Source organism: Phoenix dactylifera, chromosome 1, assembly GCF_051530095.1.
Source record: "Phoenix dactylifera cultivar Ajwa chromosome 1, Ajwa_hap1_PhDact_Kaust_v1.1, whole genome shotgun sequence".
Taxonomy (NCBI): Eukaryota; Viridiplantae; Streptophyta; class Magnoliopsida; order Arecales; family Arecaceae; genus Phoenix; species Phoenix dactylifera.
The window spans coordinates 37,105,719-37,125,615 of record NC_143190.1 but is presented as its reverse complement, the minus strand read 5'-3'; the positions used below and the strand labels follow the sequence as shown (position 1 = coordinate 37,125,615).

Here is a 19,897-nt window from a genome sequence, read left to right as displayed (position 1 = left end):
CTAAGCCAAATTAAAGGCCTAGCGGGTTTCGGTCTCGAACCGGGATCCGACCCGTTCGGCCGGACCCGTTAAGGGTCCCTTGGTTTCCAGAGGCTTCTCGCCTCTTCATCTCCCGATCCCCTTTTTCTCTCCTTCGATCTCTCTTCCTTCCTCCTTCGTCCTCCACCGAAAACCCTAAACTGGTGCCGAGGGGTGCACGTCCACAGGGTGGAAGCCGCAGGAGAGGGAGGGGCTAAACCCTCACCTACTCCGACCACGGCGAAGAAAAGCCGCCGTCCGAGGATGAAGCTTTAAGGTCCGGTAAGTAAAATTTTTATTTTTTGTTTGTTTATTTTCTTTTTTTCTTCCCTTTCTTCCTTTCTTTTCCTTTTTCTTTCCTTCTTCCTTCTAGGGTGGCGCCACCACCTCCTGGCCGGGAAGAGGTGGGGCATCGGCTGGAGGGCTGGTGGCCCTGCGGCCGTGTCTGGCGCCGGCTCGGCCAGGGCCCGGCGGCCCTGTGGCCGCACCTGGTGCCCTAGGGCAACCGCGGCCGGGCCTGCGGTGCCCTATGTGCCCGCAGGCCGAGTCCAGTTGGGCTCGGCCCGGATGGGCACTGGGTCTGGACCTGGCCTAGTTGGCCTCGGTCCAGCTCAGTTGGGCTTGAGCCGTGGGTGGATTCAGGGGGGTGTCCCATTTCCTCTTTCTTTCCCTCCTCTGCCACGGCCACTTTCTCCTCTCCCTTGTTTCTTGCTGAAACAGTGGAGAGGGGCGTCCCGGGTAGAGGTCCCCGACCCTCACGGTGACCTGGATTGTCAGCGCGTAACCCATTTGTTTCCTTGTACACCTAATTTCCCTTTTTTTCCCCCTTTAAAATATAATTATTTTATCTTTTTATCCAAGATTTTCTTTTCATAATCCTCATCTACTAATGGAAGCGATAAAATCCAGGTCCTCCCTGAATTAGCAAAGGTCAGGACTAGACTCCCTCTTTCTAAGGAGCATTCTCAGATATGGCGGAGGGGTTGACAGTTGGAAATTGGTACGGTTCTACTATTATTCGTAAGTTGGTCGACGCCGCCCGCTCCATTGAAGAGGCAGACCATTTCGATTCAAAGATTCAGGTTATGCTGCGTGAACTACAGTCTACCCTTGGAGGCAGCCAAGCTTTGATCAGTGATCCTGAGAGAGGGCTGGCAAGTGACCCTGCCCAGTCCGTATTGCTGGGGCAACTCAGAGATGCTTGCTATGAGGCGGACGACTTGCTGGACAAATTTCACTTAAGAATCCTTTCCACGAAGATGAACCGTGACAAGAAGGTGCGGTGCATTCCATCCTGTTTTATGTATTTCAAGAATTTAGTTTCGCTCCGTGATGACCTTCAAAACTTAAAGAATCTTGTGGGAGAACTTCAGGGAATTTCTAATGGTGTCAGGCGTATTTACATGTTAGTCGACAAAACTTATGGGCGGATAGGTTGTAGCAAAAAAAAAAAAGAGCGGATGGTCAACTTCGAGACGACGTCCATTCCGTCCGACATAATTATTGGGCGTGAGAAGGAGAAAGAAGAGATAGTAAGCATATTGTTGAGCTCAGGTGATGGGGTCGATGTCCTTCCATTAGTAGGCATGGGGGGGGGTTGGCAAAACAACTCTTGCACAACTTGTTTACAACGACGAGAGACTGAAGATGCATTTCGACGCAAGAGCCTGGTGTTATGTGTCTGCTGATTTTGACATCGAAAGGATTTCAAGGCAGCTGTTGTACTTCCTGTCAGATGATCTCTCCGATACTATTTCTGATATGGAAACCAGTTTTGTGAAACTTGAGCATGCTATGTCAAACAAGAAACTTTTTCTTGTCCTTGATGATGTGTGGGATGACACACCTGACCACTGGGACGCGATGCGCCACTTCTTATTTGCACGCGGTGCAAGAGGGGGCAAGGTTTTGGTAACAACTCGAAGTGCACACGTTGCTGCTCTTATGGGTACTATCAGCCCTATAATGGTAGGATGTCTATCAGAGGATGAGTGCTGGGCCCTTATTCGGCGTTTATCATTTTGTTATGGGAATCTAGAGCATGAGGAATGGAAGAACTTGGAGCCTATTGGTATGCAAATATGTAGAAAGATTGGAGGTTTGCCATTAGCAGCACTGTTGGTAGGGGTTCTATTACGAACCAACGAGGATGAGATGTCCTGGAGAAGAATGTTGGAAGGTGAAGAATGGTGGGAGAAAGGTATTTCTCCAGGAGGGCTCTTGCCAACTCTCATGTTGAGCTATCAACACCTAAATGATGATTTGAGACAATGCTTTTCTTACTGTTCCATTTTCCCTCGGGGATACATGTTCGAGAAACATAAATTAGTCCAGATGTGGCTAGCACAGGGCTACATTAAACTAGATGACGGAGAGGAAATGACAGTGACACTGGAGGATGTTGGGAGCGGATGGTTTGATCAACTAATGTATAAGTCTTTCTTTCAACCTGCAGAGGAAAACAGATATGCAATGCATGAGTTGATGCACGATTTGGCAGCATCTCTCTCTTTGGATGATTGCTTTGTAGTTGAAGATGAGTCACGAGATATTCCATGGACGGTTCGCCACTTCGGTGTTAGGACTGATAAATTGGAGGTGCTCAAGGAAATGATAAAATATAAAAGGTTGCGTACCCTTTTGTTCTTTGGCAAATATGATTCGCATGAATTTTCTAGGGTTTTTGAAGACATGTTCATATTTCTGAAGGACCTGCGGGTGCTGGACCTATCTTCAACTCCCATAAAAAAGCTACCAGATTCTTTCGGTGGCTTATTGCATCTCCGGTACCTAGACATTTCTAACACCAAAATCAGACTGCTTCCTACATCTTTTTCTAGGCTTCGCAATCTGCAAGTGCTGGATTTGCGAGGATGCCACTTTCAGGAGTTACCGAAAGGCATGAGCAAATTAATCAGCCTGCGATATTTGTATGGCGATTCTGAAATTGTTTCTCTAATAGAGCGGATTGGAGAACTAACTAATCTCCATTACATAGAGGAATTTCCTGTCAGACAGAAGAGGGGGCATGGAATAGGAGAGTTAGAAAACTTGATGAATCTTCGAAGGATTTCAATTAAGAATCTTGAGAATGTCAAAACTAAGGAGGAGGCCAAGAAGGCTAAGTTGAAGAATAAAAAGAACCTCAAGGCATTGCAGCTAGAATGGAAATGGAGTTCTCCAACAAGAAACCGGCCTGATGGGCAGGAAGAGGTACTTGAAGGGCTCAAACCACATTACAGCCTTAGGGAGCTAAGCATTACGGGCTATGATGGCATTTTCTACCCATATTGGATGGCGGGGAATCACTACCCTCTCATCAATCTGGTGCATATACATCTCCGTCATTGTCACAGGTGGGAAAACCTCCCATCTTTTGGGCAACTTCCCTGCCTCAGGATTCTGCATTTTGAAAATATGCCTGCACTAACCCGAATTGGTGATCAGTTTTATGGCAATGTTGATGTGGTCTTTCCATCTCTGGAGCAGCTGACATTTCTGGAGTTGAAGAATTTGAGGGAGTGGTCAGAAATAGATAGTCATCAGTCCTTTCCGCGCCTCCGTAAAATTCAGATTAAGGACTGCCGCAGCCTAACAAAATGTCCCTTCCTCTCTATTCACTCATCAGTTGAAGAGCTTGTAATCAACAACTGTGGTGACCTCGGCATTGCACTGCCTGGATGTCTACAAAGCTTCACCTCTCTGACTCTCCTAATGATATCTCATTACCACCACAAAACATATATTAGTTTGTCCAACATCAAAGCACTTGAGAAATTGCACCTTGAAGACTGCCCAGAGCTGAGAATGCCAGGTGGGCTTCACTCTCTTGCTAACCTGAAGAAGCTACATATTGAAGGATGTCCCATGTTGAATGTGTCCTCACTGCCTAAGCAACCAGATATGGAGAAGGGCTTGCAGTCTCTCACTGATGTCTGCATGGATGACAGTATCCTACTTAATGACGGATGGGTTCTCTTAGGAAGCCTCCCTTCACTCAGGATTTTGAATTTCCAGCACTTTAACCATCTTGGTTACTTTAGCAAGGAGCAGGAGTTGTGGTTTCATCAACTAACCTCCATCCAAGAGCTGGGGATATCCAACTGTCGCAGTTTGGAGCACCTGCCTGCTGACTTGTCTACGCTTTTATCCCTTAAGAAACTGAGTATAACAAACTGTCCCAAGATTATGTCACTTCCAGAGAATGGCTTGCCTATTTCACTCAAAGACTTGCAGATCTCAGGATGCCCAGCATTGGAAGAGCGGTGCTCAAAGGTTGGACCTGATCGGATAAAGATTGCTCACATCCCTCGTGTACGTGTCACAGATGCCGTGACAATGAAAACCTGACACTTGACAACTACTCCGATGCTTTTGGTATGTGTTCACTTTCATCCTTTTACACTTATCTCTCTCGGTTATGTTTTGCAATTTTACATCAGGCTTCCAAATCATAGTCGTATTAAAGGATAATAGCCTATGGATCTCTTTTAATTTGCCTTGATCTTCTTCCTTGAATTGTTTTCAAGTTAATCTTATTTTACTTAAAAGAGCTCAATTTCTTGTAGAAGATTAAATAAAATCTCTCCTCAAAATAAGAATAAGAAAACAAAGAACACAAAGTTTCTCGCAACTTTTCGAAACAACACACTGAATTGAAGGTCCCATGTTAATTTTTCATGGCTGATGCTTCCTTTTTGCTCTTTCTCTGTTATTGCTTCACCTGCGAAGTTATGTAGGTTCAAGGTATTTCATGTTTGAACACAAATTTTCCATTTTCATAAATATGTTTTAACAGTTAATTATCTTGCGCCTGATCAGGAGTTTCTTCGTGTTTTTACAATATCAGCGCACGTCACTGGTATGCATAAATCTAATTTTTGGCAAGTTTATGGCTTGTGGGACAACTTGAGCTTGATCTCTTGTCATAGTTGTTTATTAGCAATTGATGTGCCAGGCCACAATTGTCAGGGCTTTGTTGGAAATTTGGAAGGAGAGGAATTTGAGAATTCTCACTGAAGACTTTGCTTGCTTGTTTTCGGGCTCGAGCTTCATGGAGGCTGTTTGTCCTTTTGGTAGGGTGCCTATCTGAGACCCAAGGAGAAAGTTGTGTTTCTTACTGGGGTTTTTTATCCCAACACAATGTAGGTAGGAGGACAAGTGTTGGCTATTTAGGGTCGCCTGGGTCCGGTGCTGCCTTTTCTTTCTTTCTTTTTTTTTTGGTTGTATAAAGGAGAGATTGCATCTGTTGTTTTGTAATTGGTCAGGCTTGTCCGGTAGCTCCCTCGTCAAAAAGGGTTACTGCTTTATTTTCTTTCGCCTTTCCTAAATGAAACCGGAGTATTCTTTATCAATGCTCTAGAGTGTGGGTGCCATGAATTTCAATTTGTCATGTAAGGAAATGTAATTTGGTTGGTTGATATCACATTCGGACTTGAATCCGTGACACAGTTGTACTATTGCCGACTACTGTCCACAATAGCACAAAGCCTCATGGTAGTCAAACTTTTATTTATAAAAGATTTGCAGGTTGGTACAAAATATAGAGCTTCTAAATAGTTTGTGTATACAAAATGTATGTTTATCCCAAAGGAAAGACAGGTTCAAGGACTCCACCATACCACATTAAGGCTTTTTCGTACCTGTACAAGGTAGTTTGCACACAAGCATAACTTCTTCATGGGAGACTCATTACTTTAACTAGTTCTAGTGTTCTTCGAATGGATCTTCTACCAGCTGTTCCTCTTTTCAATCCAGCTATCCTTTTGAAGCGGATGGTTCACAGTGCTCATTCTAAGTCAAAATGGCCATGACAACAAAAGGAGGATCCATAAATCCAAATCTTTTTGAGTTTAGTAAAGCAGATTTCTTCCGTTATTCTATCCAAATCAGGTTTTAAGAAAAAGAAACTTTTCATAATAATATTAGGAGTTCTTGTCTTGTTAAGTCCGATTCTTTGTCTGAAAATGGGTCATACTCTGACCCCGATGAACCCTCTTGCCTCCCTAAATGTCCCTCACCATGAAGTGATTCAACCTCCAGTGAATGACATTCTGGTCGTGGTGATTCAGAATATTGCGGGGCGTCTTGAGGTTCTATTTTTGCAGGTCCTTCGTCGGACCAAATTCTGACTGTCACCAATCGGGTGATGGAGGATGTGATGGACCCCGGCCATCACCCCGGAGGAAAGTCTTCTCTCCGACTGCTATCACTGGCGGTGATCTGAAAGAAAATATAAATGAACGAGTATGAGATATACGGCTCAGTAAGTAATCTTGTATAATCTTACTCTCAAAGGTATTTTGAAACGTACGGAAGAAAATAAGTCAAGAGGAGGTGCCCGTTGTTTTCAATATGCTCATGACACAATCAACTTCTCCCATCCCTATTTAGTTCAAGTTACCTTTCTCAAGATCTTTTCGTTGGGCTTTTAAGTGGACTCAGGCTGTAGATCAATTTCAGTAAGAGTGCACTGGATTTGCTTAGAGATGACTAAGAATTAGCTTCTCATCTTTCAGGCATCATTCTTGATTAGAAAACTCCTTTCTTCCCCATTTATTATCTTGGGCTTCCATGTAGCTTAAAGCTCCTGCCACTGTGGGATTTAGGGAGGAGGGTCAAATATATGCAGCCTTATCCCAATATGCAAAGAGTCTATTTCTATGTTTCGAACCGATCACATCTGTAAAATCATAATGGAGCAATCCTACCATTGAGCTAAGGCTTGCCTTCTTAACAAAATAATCTGATAAGCAACCCTTCATTCATAGGATGGACTCTTGGCAGGCTTGCTCCAATTAAATCTATACTTACAACCCTTATCTCTCTACTACATGTATATCTTCCTTCTCCCAAGTTGGCTAGCGTTGAAATTGGAGAAACTCAGAAGGTCTTTCCTCTAGAAAGGGTTACAATCTTTCTCGAATTTTGCATCTCTAGTGAATTAGAATGTGGCCTCTAAATCCAAAAAAGTAGGTTTAGGAATTATGTCTCTCAAAAACTTCAACAGAGCACTTCTAGCTAAACAAGGTTGGAAGTTGCTTTAGAATTTTGAGCAGCTGTGGTTCAAGCAAATCAATGATGCTTATTACGAAAGCCTCCCCTTCGTGCAAGAAAGACAATCATTATCCCCTCAAACACTATCAATTTGGAAAATCATTTCCTAAGCTCTAGATCCTTTATGGTTATGTCTAAGTTTTCAATTAGGTGATTAATCTAGGAGGATCACTAGACTTGATATGGACCACTTTTGATACTACAAGTATTCAAGTGGATCATCAGTCTCAATATGGACTATTTTGGCCACTATGGATATCCAGAAGGATCACTAGACCGATATGAATCATTTTGGCCATTAAGAGTGTAACAACTGGAGGCCTCACCTAAAAATAGGCTTGTTAACGAGCCGAGCCGAGCCCGAGCCTCGGCTCGTCCGAGCTTGGGAGGCTCGGGCTCGGCTCTTTTTACAAAAGCTCGGGCTCAGGCTCGGTACCGAGCTCTGTATTAGGTTCGAGCTCAGGCTTGCTTGACAAAACAAAGGCTTGGACTTGAGCTCGTAAAAGCTCGTTTCAATTACGAGCTCCAACCCGAGCCCGAGCTCGGGCTCCCCCCAAAAAAAATATCCCTGTTTCACCCACGCTTCTCTCCGTCATGCTACAAAACACATTTTTTCTCCCCATTCTCTTCTCAAAATGTCCTTCTCTCTCTCCTCCGCCACCGCCACCGCCGACGACATCGCCACCGCCGCCGCCTCCTCTCCAACCTCCTCGTCCTCCTCCTTCCTCCAATATGCAAAAAGTCTATTTCTATGTTTCGAACGGATCACATCTGTAAAATCATAATGGAGCAATCCTACCATTGAGCTAAGGCTTGCCCTCTTAACAAAATAATCTGATAAGCAACCCTTCATTCATACGATGGACTCTTGGCAGGCTTGCTCCAATTAAATCTATACTTACAACCCTTATCTCTCTACTACATGTATATCTTCCTTCTTCCAAGTTGGCTAGCGTTGAAATTGGAGAAACTCAGAAGGTCTTTCCTCTAGAAAGGATTACAATCTTTCTCGAATTTTGCATCTCTAGTGAATTAGAATGTGGCCTCTATATCCAAAAAAGTAGGTTTAGGAATTATGTCTCTCAAAAACTTCAACAGAGCACTTCTAGCTAAACAAGGTTGGAAGTTGCTTTAGAATTTTGAGCAGCTGTGGTTCAAGCAAATCAATGATGCTTATTACGAAAGCCTCCCCTTCGTGCAAGAAAGACAATCATTATCCCCTCAAACACTATCAATTTGGAAAATCATTTCCTAAGTTCTAGATCCTTTATGGTTATGTCTAAGTTTTCAATTAGGTGATTAATCTAGGAGGATCACTAGACTTGATATGGACCACTTTTGATACTACAAGTATTCAAGTGGATCATCAGTCTCAATATGGACAATTTTGGCCACTATGGATATCCAGAAGGATCACTAGATCGATATGGATATCCATTAAGAGTGTAACAACTGGAGGCCTCACCCAAAAATAGGCCTGTTAACGAGCCGAGCCGAGCCCGAGCCTTGGCTCGTCCGAGCTTGGGAGGCTCGGGCTCGGCTCGTTTTACAAAAGCTCGGGCTCGGGCTCGGTACCGAGCTCTGTATTGGGTTCGAGCTCAGGCTTGCTTGACAAAACAAAGGCTTGGACTTGAACTCGTAAAAGCTTGTTTCAATTACGAGCTCCAACCCGAGCCTGAGCTCGGGCTCCCCCCAAAAAAAATATCCCTGTTTCACCCACGCTTCTCTCCGTCATGCTACAAAACACCTTTTTTCTCCCCATCCTCTTCGCAAAATGTCCTTCTCCCTCTCCTCCGCCACCGCCACCGCCGACGACATTGCTACCGCCGCCGCCTCCCCTCCAACCTCCTCGTCCTCTTCCTTCCTCCAGAACCTCAGCAACCTCTCCACCGTCCTCCTCGCCTCCTATGTCTGCTGTCGCGCCCACGCCCGAAGTACGAATCCTAACCCTAATGGTGGCGGCGCTGGTGGGAACTCCAACAACGTCATGCTGCCCCGCATAATCTTCGTCGTGGAGGAGGAGGATGACGAGGACAACAACGGCGAGGAGGGCGGCCGCAGCAACCAGGGCTACGCACCCACCGAGCTGGACCTGACGGCGATCAGCTCCTACCCGAGGTTCCCATTCTCCGCCGCCAAGGGCGGGGACGCCGTGGATATCAATAAAGAAGAGCTGGAGAGGAGGTTTAGCCATTTAGGAGACTAGGAGAGCTGGAGAGGAGGGCCTTGGCCCGTTGGATGCAGGGTTTCCAAATGATCTCGACCGTCGAATCCCGAACTCATTTGGTCGTGTTAAGTCACGAGCTCGTTTGGGCTCGTGAGCTGCTCGGGCTCAAGCTCGGGCTCGGGCTCGGATTTAAATGGGCCTTATTTTGAGCTCGGGCTTGGGCTCGTTTGACTAACGAGCCGAGATTTTATTGAGCCGAGCCCGAGCATCTCAGCCCAAAAATGCTAACCAGGTATTTTTTGGATTCCTTAGTCCTGTATAAGTACCTAAGATCTTTCTGGCAAATAACCGATGTGGGACTAAATACATGCCCACACGAATTCTCACATACACCTCTCGTTTAAACTCTGACATTATCGTCAGGATAAGGGTCCAAATCCATTCAAATCTAATCACAAGCATTACGATCGGCCCGTGGTCAACCCTAATGGACCTATGCTGCAATAACCCCTAATCCACATAGGCTATGGCCGAGTCTACTCTGATTCAATTTGTAATAACCTAAGATCTCACCCAAAAAGGCTAGCCACATAAATTTTTTTGGGTTCCTTAGTTTTATATAAGTACCTAAGATCTTTCAGACGAATAACCTAATGGAAAAAATATTGGGCATCTCGACCTCGAATCGGACTAACCTCTTTGACCTTGGTATAAACTGAGGTAAACGACCCTAGCCGAGGAGCCGATCAGCCGAGGAGCCAATCGGCACGTGCCGACAAGGACTGACAGTTCCGACCACCTGCAGTTGTGGCAACTTTGCCTTCAACGCATAGTCGGTGTCGTACGCCGCCCATACGAAACAATGCCCACGCCATAGTCGTACTACTGGCCATTTCCTGTCTATTGACGCATGTCATATCAGGTCAGAAAATGACAAAATAGGTTGCCCTATATAAAAGTGCAGACCGGGGGACCTCAGGTATGAGATGAAACATCATTCACAGAGAACTCCACTATGTTGAAATATCTTCCTTCTATACTATTGCTACCCCATTCTGACTTAACCATCAAAGAGTCCTCTCCTGGGAACTCTTCGGTAAGCAAACTTCTTGTAGGCCATCCCCGAAGGAAGCCAGCTCTAGCACACCTCGGCCACTTCGTCTAGATCGGTTTTCGTTGACCTCAAAGTCGTTCCGAGCTGTACTTTGACCTCGGTCTGGATTCAGCGGCAACAAATTGGCACTAGAGGAAGGGCACCACTCCAGCTACATCAGTATCAGGTGAAGGGAGAAATTGCCAACATGAGGTTGCAAGGAGCCCACGGTGCGTCACATGCCTCGCAACGCCGTGCTCCGGCCTCGAGTGGGTCACTGCAAAGCCCAAAACATGTTCTGCAGCAATAACTCGCTGCACCGACAAATAATGAGATTTTATCCTACTCATTTAGCAGGTGCAAGCGTTGACCGTGGCAGTTAGGGCTTGCGGCAGGTAGCAGTATGGCCAGAACCAGTTCGGCTAGAATCTAGTCAGCTCGCCACCATTCTTGGTCGTCGGCACACCACATGCCTTTGGTCAGCCACCTTTCTCAGAGTCAACACACCTGATGGAGCAGTCCTGGTTGGAATGAAAAACAGCGTAGTCTAAGCCCTCATTTTAGCAAGGACTCCGTTTAGAACCTCTCACCACCTCGCCACGTGGAGTCCCCACCCCAGTGGGATGCCGACCTTGATAGGAGAATCGAGGAGATGGGCCGGTAGATTTAGGCCCTTAAGGGATAGGTTCCGAGAGCAAACAACGACCTTAGTTTCTCTTTAAAACCCCTCTTATTTCGGTAAATCATAAAGGAACTGATTCCACCTCAGTTCAATATCTCCTCAGATCTCCTAGATCACCTTAAGAGCTTTAAGGCTCTAGTATGAAATGCAACATCGTTCACAAAGAACTCCACTTTGCTAAAATATCTCCCTTTTATACTATTGCCACTTTATTCTGACTTAATCATCGGAGGGTCTTCCGCTGGAAACTCTCTGGCAAGCAGATTTTTTGCAGGCCATCGTTGGAGGAAGCCAGCTCCAGCACATCTTGGCCACTTCATCTAGCTCGGTTCCCACCGACCACAAGGTCATTCCGAGCTGCGCTCTAACCTCGGTTTGGATTCAGCGGCAATATAACCAATATGAGACTAAACATACGCCTGCATGGGTCCTCACACATTATCTCTACATTGCATCCATTTTGTAGTTTGAATAACATGTGCATGGTGGTACCTTGGAATGGAAGACTCCCTCATGCTTGGAGTTAGAGGCTCACTCGTCCCGATTTTTTCTATATAAGTGAAGTAGGAAGCCATAGAAGACTATCCTTGTTCTGCGGTGACAAACTGTTTTTTCAATTGACAAATTTTGGTACCATTTCCTTATTAGGATTTGCCCACAACTCTTGAGCAATCTTGATATAAGCAACACTATCAGAAAGATCTTTATTGAGAATATTGAGTAAGCAGGACAAAAACATATGGTTGCATCATTCCTATGCCTTGATAATAGAGTTAGGTGCAGTTGGTTTGGGTTGAGATCTATTTATAAAACATAACTTATATTTTGCTGCAAGAGCAACAATTATGTCTTCAGTTTCTATAATTATCTCCAATAAGAATTCGCAGAGTCCATACAATCTCTGGACCATCAGTGATGGAAATAATGAGAGCTGAAACCAAACCGATGCCATTATTGTTGTTGATGCTATAGGATCTGTTTGGAGAAAATTTCTTCCGACATGCTCATGATGATAAGATACAAGAAATAAGATGGACTGCAATGGAGAGGAAATGGAATCTTTGATGTCTAGCTCTAATACCATGATAAAATTGGTTGGAAAGAATTGTTATATTTCCTTGAATATATATAAGTCCATGTGATACAAATTCTATAATTTCTAGAATGGTTAGAAATATAAATTTCATGATCTTAGAAATAGCTATAACATATGTACAATAATAGAAGTCAACAACAAAATTATATAAAAAATATAGAGATTGCAGAGAGCACGAGTATTGAAATCAATCCTAATTATTATGGAGAGATGAAAGCTCGTATGCTAATCTGGATTGTCTAACGGAGATAATAGAAAAAAAATTATAGTTTTGTATAGCTTAAATATAGAAATGAATCTTAATAATTGTGGACAGATGACAGCTTACATGATTGACTATGTTGATTAATAGATCACGCTCTTAGCTCTATAATATTACCAAGCCCTATGATATTACCAAGTGAGGGAGGAAAAAGGCAATATGTTAGAGGGAAAACAAAAAGCAGAGCTCATATTTTATGATACCATCATCGGTTTCCGATGTGAGAAAGATGGTTTCCTGTACGAGGGAGAAGGTTTCCGTGACAACTTTGCAGCTGTTTTCCTCCATTAAGTGGTCCCCTACAGTTTGATGATGCCCTTACGGATGACTTGGAGCATGTATTGAATGATCATCCTGTAGCTTACTTGAAAATCAAGAAAAAATATATTATTTTTATCTATCTATCTACCTACTTATCTTCCTATTTTTTTTATCAGTATAGAAAATATTTTCTAGAAACAACGACAACCACTATAGGAGAGGAAAAAAAAAAGAAAATTAAAAATTAAAACAAGGACAATCTTCGCATGGGTCGCAGCAAGACGCTCTCACCCTGCTCCAAAAGCCACGTCACAACCACGTTTCTTTCTTTAATGTAGGAGATTAGGGTCTCCATTCTCCTGGTTGCCTTTGGTTTTTTATCTACATTTCTCTCCAAACGTCCCAACCACTCTCTGCGTATAATTGAACGAGCCCGAGGCCCTTCCTGTCTCGAATTGACAAAGCCCAAGTTTCTCTCTTTGCAGCAGGAGTCTCTTCTGAGATGGTGGGGGTTGCAGTGACGGTCGGAGGATGGGTTGCATCTGCCTTTGCCGGTAAGGCGATCGACATGCTTAAATCTTATTTGGAGGACAACCACGACTTGGATGCAGATATGAAGAGGCGGCTGGGCAATGTGCAACTCGCTCTTCCACGGATCGAGCGCGCGATCAACGCAGCTGAGGGATGGCCGATCGAGGACGAGCCCCTTCTGGCATGGCTAAGGCAAGTCAAAGATTTGGCTTACAAGGCAGAGGACTTGGTCGATGATTTGGAATCCAAATTCCACCAGGGTGAAAATAAGGTGCGTGCTTCTAGATCCTCTATGCTGCAGACTCTCAAGCGTACAGTTTTGACTGGTGATGATCTCAAAAACTTGAACAACCTTGCGAGTGACCTTGAGCGAATTAATCAACAAATTGACCATTGGCAACCAGTGCTGGACCAGCACAAAGCAAATATAAGAGCTGCAATCAGCGAGAATAGGTCTTTTTTAACTCCTCAGGAAGTGATTGGACGAAATGCAGAGACAGATGTTATAGTAAGGATGTTATTGAGTTACAGAGGAGAGGAGGGGACTAGTAGTACTCCGAGCTTTGTTGTCCTTCCCATAGTAGGCATGGGGGGTGTCGGCAAAACTACGCTTGCAAAGCATATTTTTATGCATGAGAGGCTTTTCCCTAATGACAGAAGTCAGGAGAATCATTTCTCACGGAAAAGGTGGTTGGACGTGTCTAATAATCAATGCTATTTTGGAAGATATGTTGAAGAAACTTCAGAGTATGACGAGAGAGCAGAGTTTTTTGATCGTCCTCGATGATGTATGGAATGTGGACATAAATGGTTGGGATAAACTGCGCAGAGCCTTAGCTCGTGGGGCAAGGGGAAGCACTGTATTGATAACAACTCAATATAAAAGAGTAGCAAAAATCATGTGCACATGGACCCTATAAAACTAGATGTTCTAAAGGAAAATGACTATCAGAAACTTTTAGAACAACGCATATTTGTTGGTCAGATTCTTGAGGAACACACAAGGCAAGATTTACAATCAATTGGTAGGAAAATGTCTATACTGTGACGCTTACCTCTGGCAGCAAACGGACTGGGAAATTTGTTAAGGTTCAATTTGGATTCGAATTACTGGAAGACATTCTTGAATAGTAAATGGTGGGAACATGAAGCAGTTTTAAAAGATGTACTACCATCTCTGGGATTGAATTATCAAAACCTAGATGCAACTCAGAAACTATGCTTTGCTTATTGTTCCATATTTCCCAGCGGTCACAAATTCGAGGAATATAGCTCAGGGTTTCATCCAGCCCAAGATCGGGGGGAAAATGAGAATAGAGGATATAGGGAGGCAGGTATTTGCCGAACTTGTAGGTAGGAATTTCTTCCAAAGGAGATCTGAAACTGAAAATGAGTATGTGATGCATGATATAATTAGAGAGTTGGCAATATATCTTTCTTCGGATGATTGTTTTGTGATCAATGATGAGACTGAACAAATTCAACCAGGAGTGCGCCATCTAACTGTTACAACTAGCAAATTGGATGCATTTAATGATTTGAGCATGGTTGAAAATTTGAGAACCCTTTTGTTATTTGGCAATTATGAAACAGATGAATTTTATAAGGTTCTTAAGAGCATTTTAAAATACTCGAAAAGCCTGCGAGTGTTGGATTTATCTTACAGTAACACAGAAATCAGCAAACTGCCAAAAGCTATTGGTCACTTGTCACATCTACGGTACTTGGATATCTCTAATACTAAAATCTGTTGGTTGCCGAAGTTATTTTGTAAGCTTTACTATCTACAGGTGCTGAACTTGCAGCTGTGCAATTTTAATGAGTTACCTGAAGAAATGAACAAGTTGACCAACTTGCACCATTTATGTGCAGAATCTAAGACAGTTTCTCTAATATCTGGGATTGGGAAACTTACTTGCCTTCAAGAACTAAAGGAATTCCACGTTGGAAGGAAGAGTCACAAGATAGAAGAATTAAAGGACCTAAAAGAACTTCGAGGGCAGCTATTAATTCAGAATCTTGAGAATATTGATAGGAAGGAAGAGGCCATGAATGCAAAACTAAGGGAGAAGAGGCACCTTGATGCACTGCGTCTTTATTTTGAGATAAAGGATGGACCAGTGACTAGATCCGGTTTCATTTTAACAAGAATGCTCAAAGTATTTTCAAAAAGCGAAATGCACCTAACTTGAAAGGGCTACTTGAGGGGCTCGAACCTTATTGTGATATCAAGGAACTAGTAATCAAGGGTTATGATAGCGATATGTTTCCAAGTTGGCTGGTCAATAAAGAACGTCTCACTAGTCTAAAATCTATTCATCTAAGTTCTTGTGAAAAGTTGACAAGCCTTCCACCCCTTGGGCAACTTCCCTCTCTCAGGGTCCTGCATATTGAAACATTGCATGCACTGAGAAAAATCGGTGTTGAACTCTATGGCAGTGTTAATGGTGCGTTTCCATCTTTGGAGGATCTGAAACTACAGGACTTGAAGGAATTTGAGGAGTGGTCAGAAGTACAAGGCCAGCAGTTATTTCCTTGCCTCCGAAAACTCCACATAGAGCAATGTTTGAAGTTGACAAAATTTGCCCTCCTCATGCTAAACTTACCAGTTACAGAGCTCAAAATCAACTCATGTGGTGACCTTGGCAGCGCAGTACCTGAATGTCTACAAAGACTCACCTCGCTCACCATGTTAAAGATTTCTCATTACCCACACATGACATCTCTGTCTTTGTCTAACCTGGTTGCCCCTACAGACTTATGTCTTTCAAACTGCCCAGAGCTGAGTTTCCAAGGGGAATTACAGTCCCTCACTGATCTGAAGCAGTTAGAGATTGCAGGATGTCCAAAGTTATGTGAGTCGTTACACCCAGAGCAACCACGTCAGAACCAGGGTTTGCTATCTCTCAATAAACTACATATGGATGACAGCCTCGTAGTCAACAATCTTGGGATTCTCCTGGGAAGCCTACCTGCGCTCCAGATTCTGAATATTTTCAGTTGCAGTCATCTTGTTTGCTTAAGTGAAGAGCAGGAGATGTGGCTTCGGCAACTAACCTCTCTCCAAGAGCTACAGTTTTCTAATTGTGAGAATCTCCAGCATCTGCCTAATAATTTGGTAACCTTTCCTTGCTCAAGACGTTGACCATATGCGACTATCCTGAGGTCATGTCATTGCCAGAGAATCTCTTGGCTGCCTCACTTAAAGAATTGCATTTCTCAGGATGCCGGCTGTTGAAGGAACGGTACCAAAAGGAGGGAGGACCAGATTGGCAAAACATTGCTCATGTACCTTGCATATGTATTGACCATAAGACCATACAAATGCTTCAAGAAGAAAGCTCAGACACGGCTGCTACTTCTATGTCTTAGGTATATGATCTGCTTTCTAGCTTTTGTACACATCCCTCAGTTACACTTTACATTTGCTTTGCGTATTAATGATTTCAAATTCTAGTAATATACTTGGACAACAGCTTGTGCCGGCCAATATTATCTGCCCTCCCTTTGTTCTTTTTTATTATAATCATTGTTTTTCACAATTGATTAGATATTCTATTGCTTAAAGAGCTCAGTAACCTCTCTGTAATCTAATCTCAGATTGAGAAATCCAGTTCCTATTGTTTGTGCTGGTAACACATTGATTGAAGTTCCAAAGATAGTCTATGGCACCTAAGGACAATTTGATCCTTGTATGAGATATCGTGCTACCTCTAGGTATATGAAGTCCCATGTTAGATCCTGTTAACCCACAAGTATGTATTTTGTTTTGTGATCTAGCAATCTTATCATATAGTCTGATAGCAATCCTGCACCTAATCAATTTTTTCTCCTACGTTGTACTTGTTTACATTTCTAAGGTCGTGCCACAACCAGCTTTATGAGGGCATTGTGTCAAGCTACAGCATACTGATACATGCACATGTATTTTTGAGTGTATGGCTTGTACAAACAATCACAACCTGATTTGTGGTCAATCTTTGCATTAGCAACTGATTGATGTCTCTTGGTGTGTTGCTATAAAGGAGGCTCATTTGGGAATTTGATGGGATTCAGGTTATTTTTCGAGGATGGATGAGATTTGGTTTGTTAATGACATCAAAAAAATGTAATCACTATGTATGTACTTGTGGAAGTTTGGGATAACATCAAGGTTGCAAAAGTACCGGTCAAGATTTTGCTAAACTTAATAGAAAATCTCATCTTCGTACAGGCTTAGGACTTCATTATCCACTAACCCCATATTGCATTTTCATTATTTAATTTCTCATGTTGTTGGTTGCTGATCTTGCTCGAAGAATTCCATATCACAAGATGCCAGATGAGCATTGCCTTTAGAGTAAGGAGCTGATTGGCCAATGACTGTTCACATCCCCCACGTGCATATCAATCTGGAAATGCTATGAGATGGTACGACAAAGCCACTGCTACTTCCATTGTTTAGGTCCATTCTCACTTCCTATCCTTTATCTGTCAGTAATATTTTGCATTATTCATATATTAACGGCCTGACCGCAATATTATATGAGGACAACAGTTTATGGAAGAGCTCGCTGGTCTAATTGGGAATTCTCTTATTAGATCTCAATAACGGTACATGTTTTTTAAGGCTTAAAACACACATTCTGTGTTTTGTCATCTAACTGCACTCTATTCATCTATCGCATCCTTGTAGGTAAATAGAAATATTTCCATTTCTTACCTGGCATTTTAAATTTCTAAGGTTAGCTTGAGATGAGAAACTCTAGGAGGCACTGTGCCAAGGTATCACCACTTATTCACAATTTAGATTTGGTAGCATATGGCTTTCACAACAAATTCAGTTCAAAGTGTTTTCATCTTCTAGCACCTGATCAGTCATTCAATTCTTCTGATAGGTTGCATTGGACCAGCCAACTTCAAGGATGCGACAAGCTTCAGTATGTTAAAACTGTTTCAAACCACTTTATGTCCCTGAGCTGAGCCCTGAATCAGTTTTAATCACCTAAGAAATAGTCTTGCTAATCATCTCAATTTGAAACTCCAGGACATGCTGCGATGTTCCACAAGGAAGCCAGCTTCCAAATGTTCTAAACTGGAAAGCACTTCATAGGATCCTGACATGCTGTAATGGACTCTCATTTGGAATGCCACAAGTTTGCGCATTTTTTTCCCTTCTTTTCCTTTCCTCTCTTTTATTTCTTTCTATTTTTTGTTTTTATTGCTGAGAAATGCGATCCCCGTGCATTTACATGCATCCTTGGATGATAAATGGCAGAGTTGTTGAAGTTAAATATGAGTAGTTTGGGGTGTCACAAAATATGATGTAAGGTCTTATTGGATGTTCAGCGCATATATTCTCCACATGCCCAATGTTCAGCACCATCTGGAAAGCAATCTGCTCAGAGCTGGGGGATCTTCATACACAATCCTCTTTCGACTATCTCTGCACTGATTGGGTCCAGCAGAACTTTGCTAAGAACAGCCGGCACATTATACTAATGCTGCTCGTAGCCGTGGCTTGGTCTTGTTGGAGAGAAAGGAACGCCAGACTTTTCCTTAACAAGCACAGACCCATTGCCTTAATTGCCACTGAAGCACAGCATACATTCAATGATCGGTCACTAATCTGTAGATACAGCACTCTTGCAGATTTTGCTGTGGACTAGGGTGAGGCATGTTCACAGTCATCTGGTCGACCTCTGAATTCTACCTGCACCTTTTTGGTATCTCTAGCAATTGAAGATGACAGGTGGCATGGGCTTTGGCACAGACTCTAGCACAGCACAGGCTCTGGCATGAATTTCTCTCTGCTACTGGAAAACACTGATGGTGTCATCCCCAACTCCTTTACTTGAACGGCTGAAAACTCTAGTCACTGGGTCTTCTTTGGCAAACACTTCGACCGGCTCATGGGTAAGGAGAATGAAGAGCTGTAGAATGATGAGATTGCTCCTGGGGCTTTACACATTTGAGGTTCTTGATGCTGGAGATGCTCCCAATTTTGGTTCATCAATTCTCTGCTAATGTAACTGATCACTTGATCTCACTCCTTTTGTAAATACTTATCTTCAATAAAAGCCGGGTGGCTATTTACTTAGCCTGCTTTTCCATCAAAAAAAGATCTTACTAGATGTTACCACGCTTGTGTAATTTTGTTTCCTTTTCTTACTATTGCAGCCTGCAATCTGAGCTGAGGGCAGGTTTTTGGAGTTAGCTGACCCACCAATTTTGAATTGTCGATGTCAGAGTAGAAGCCCCAAATGGAGAATTAGAAATTTATCTAATAGGGGATTGTAACATTTCACCTGGAGATGAAAAATTCGCTATTATTTGTTTATGAATCATGAGAGCAAACCTGGGATGAGGAGATGAGCTACTGAGAAAAATTTTTGCGTGCTCAGAATATCCATTAAGATGCAGAATCAAAAGATGGATTCTCCATTACGAGATACGTGGGCCTTAAATTCATGTTTGCATAAGTTTTTTGACCGAATGATGAATTCCATGTAAGCTGCCCTTTTAGATAAAGAAGCAATGATTTTCAAGTTCAACATTCGAAGAAACACTTCTATTAGCAGAAAAGGTGACGCGCATTGTTTCATTTTTCCAAAAATTCAGATAAATACAAAAATAGAGATGTGAATGCACACAGTTCAGGGGCGCCCAAAAAGTCATTTTTTTATGTAAGTGGAGGAAGGAAGACCTTTCCCCATATTTTATTAAGAGATGGAAAAGAATATCAGGTACAA

The 19,897-nt window shown here is 43.0% G+C and overlaps 1 long non-coding RNA gene and 1 pseudogene across 2 annotated transcripts; both read left to right on the top strand.

Annotated features, from left to right (window-relative positions):
• Window positions 1-104: 104 nt before the first annotated feature.
• On the top strand, window positions 105-19,245 carry LOC120110585 (uncharacterized; annotated as a pseudogene). The gene is made up of 9 exons (XR_016413172.1): window positions 105-300; window positions 928-4,365; window positions 8,720-9,258; window positions 10,315-10,337; window positions 13,121-13,825; window positions 14,415-15,211; window positions 15,295-17,930; window positions 18,044-18,085; window positions 18,193-19,245. The product of XR_016413172.1 is annotated as an uncharacterized LOC120110585 (transcript).
• On the top strand, window positions 4,402-5,372 carry LOC149768610 (uncharacterized). The gene is made up of 2 exons (XR_016413227.1): window positions 4,402-4,879; window positions 4,976-5,372. It is a non-coding gene; the product is annotated as an uncharacterized LOC149768610 (long non-coding RNA).
• Window positions 19,246-19,897: the final 652 nt, after the last annotated feature.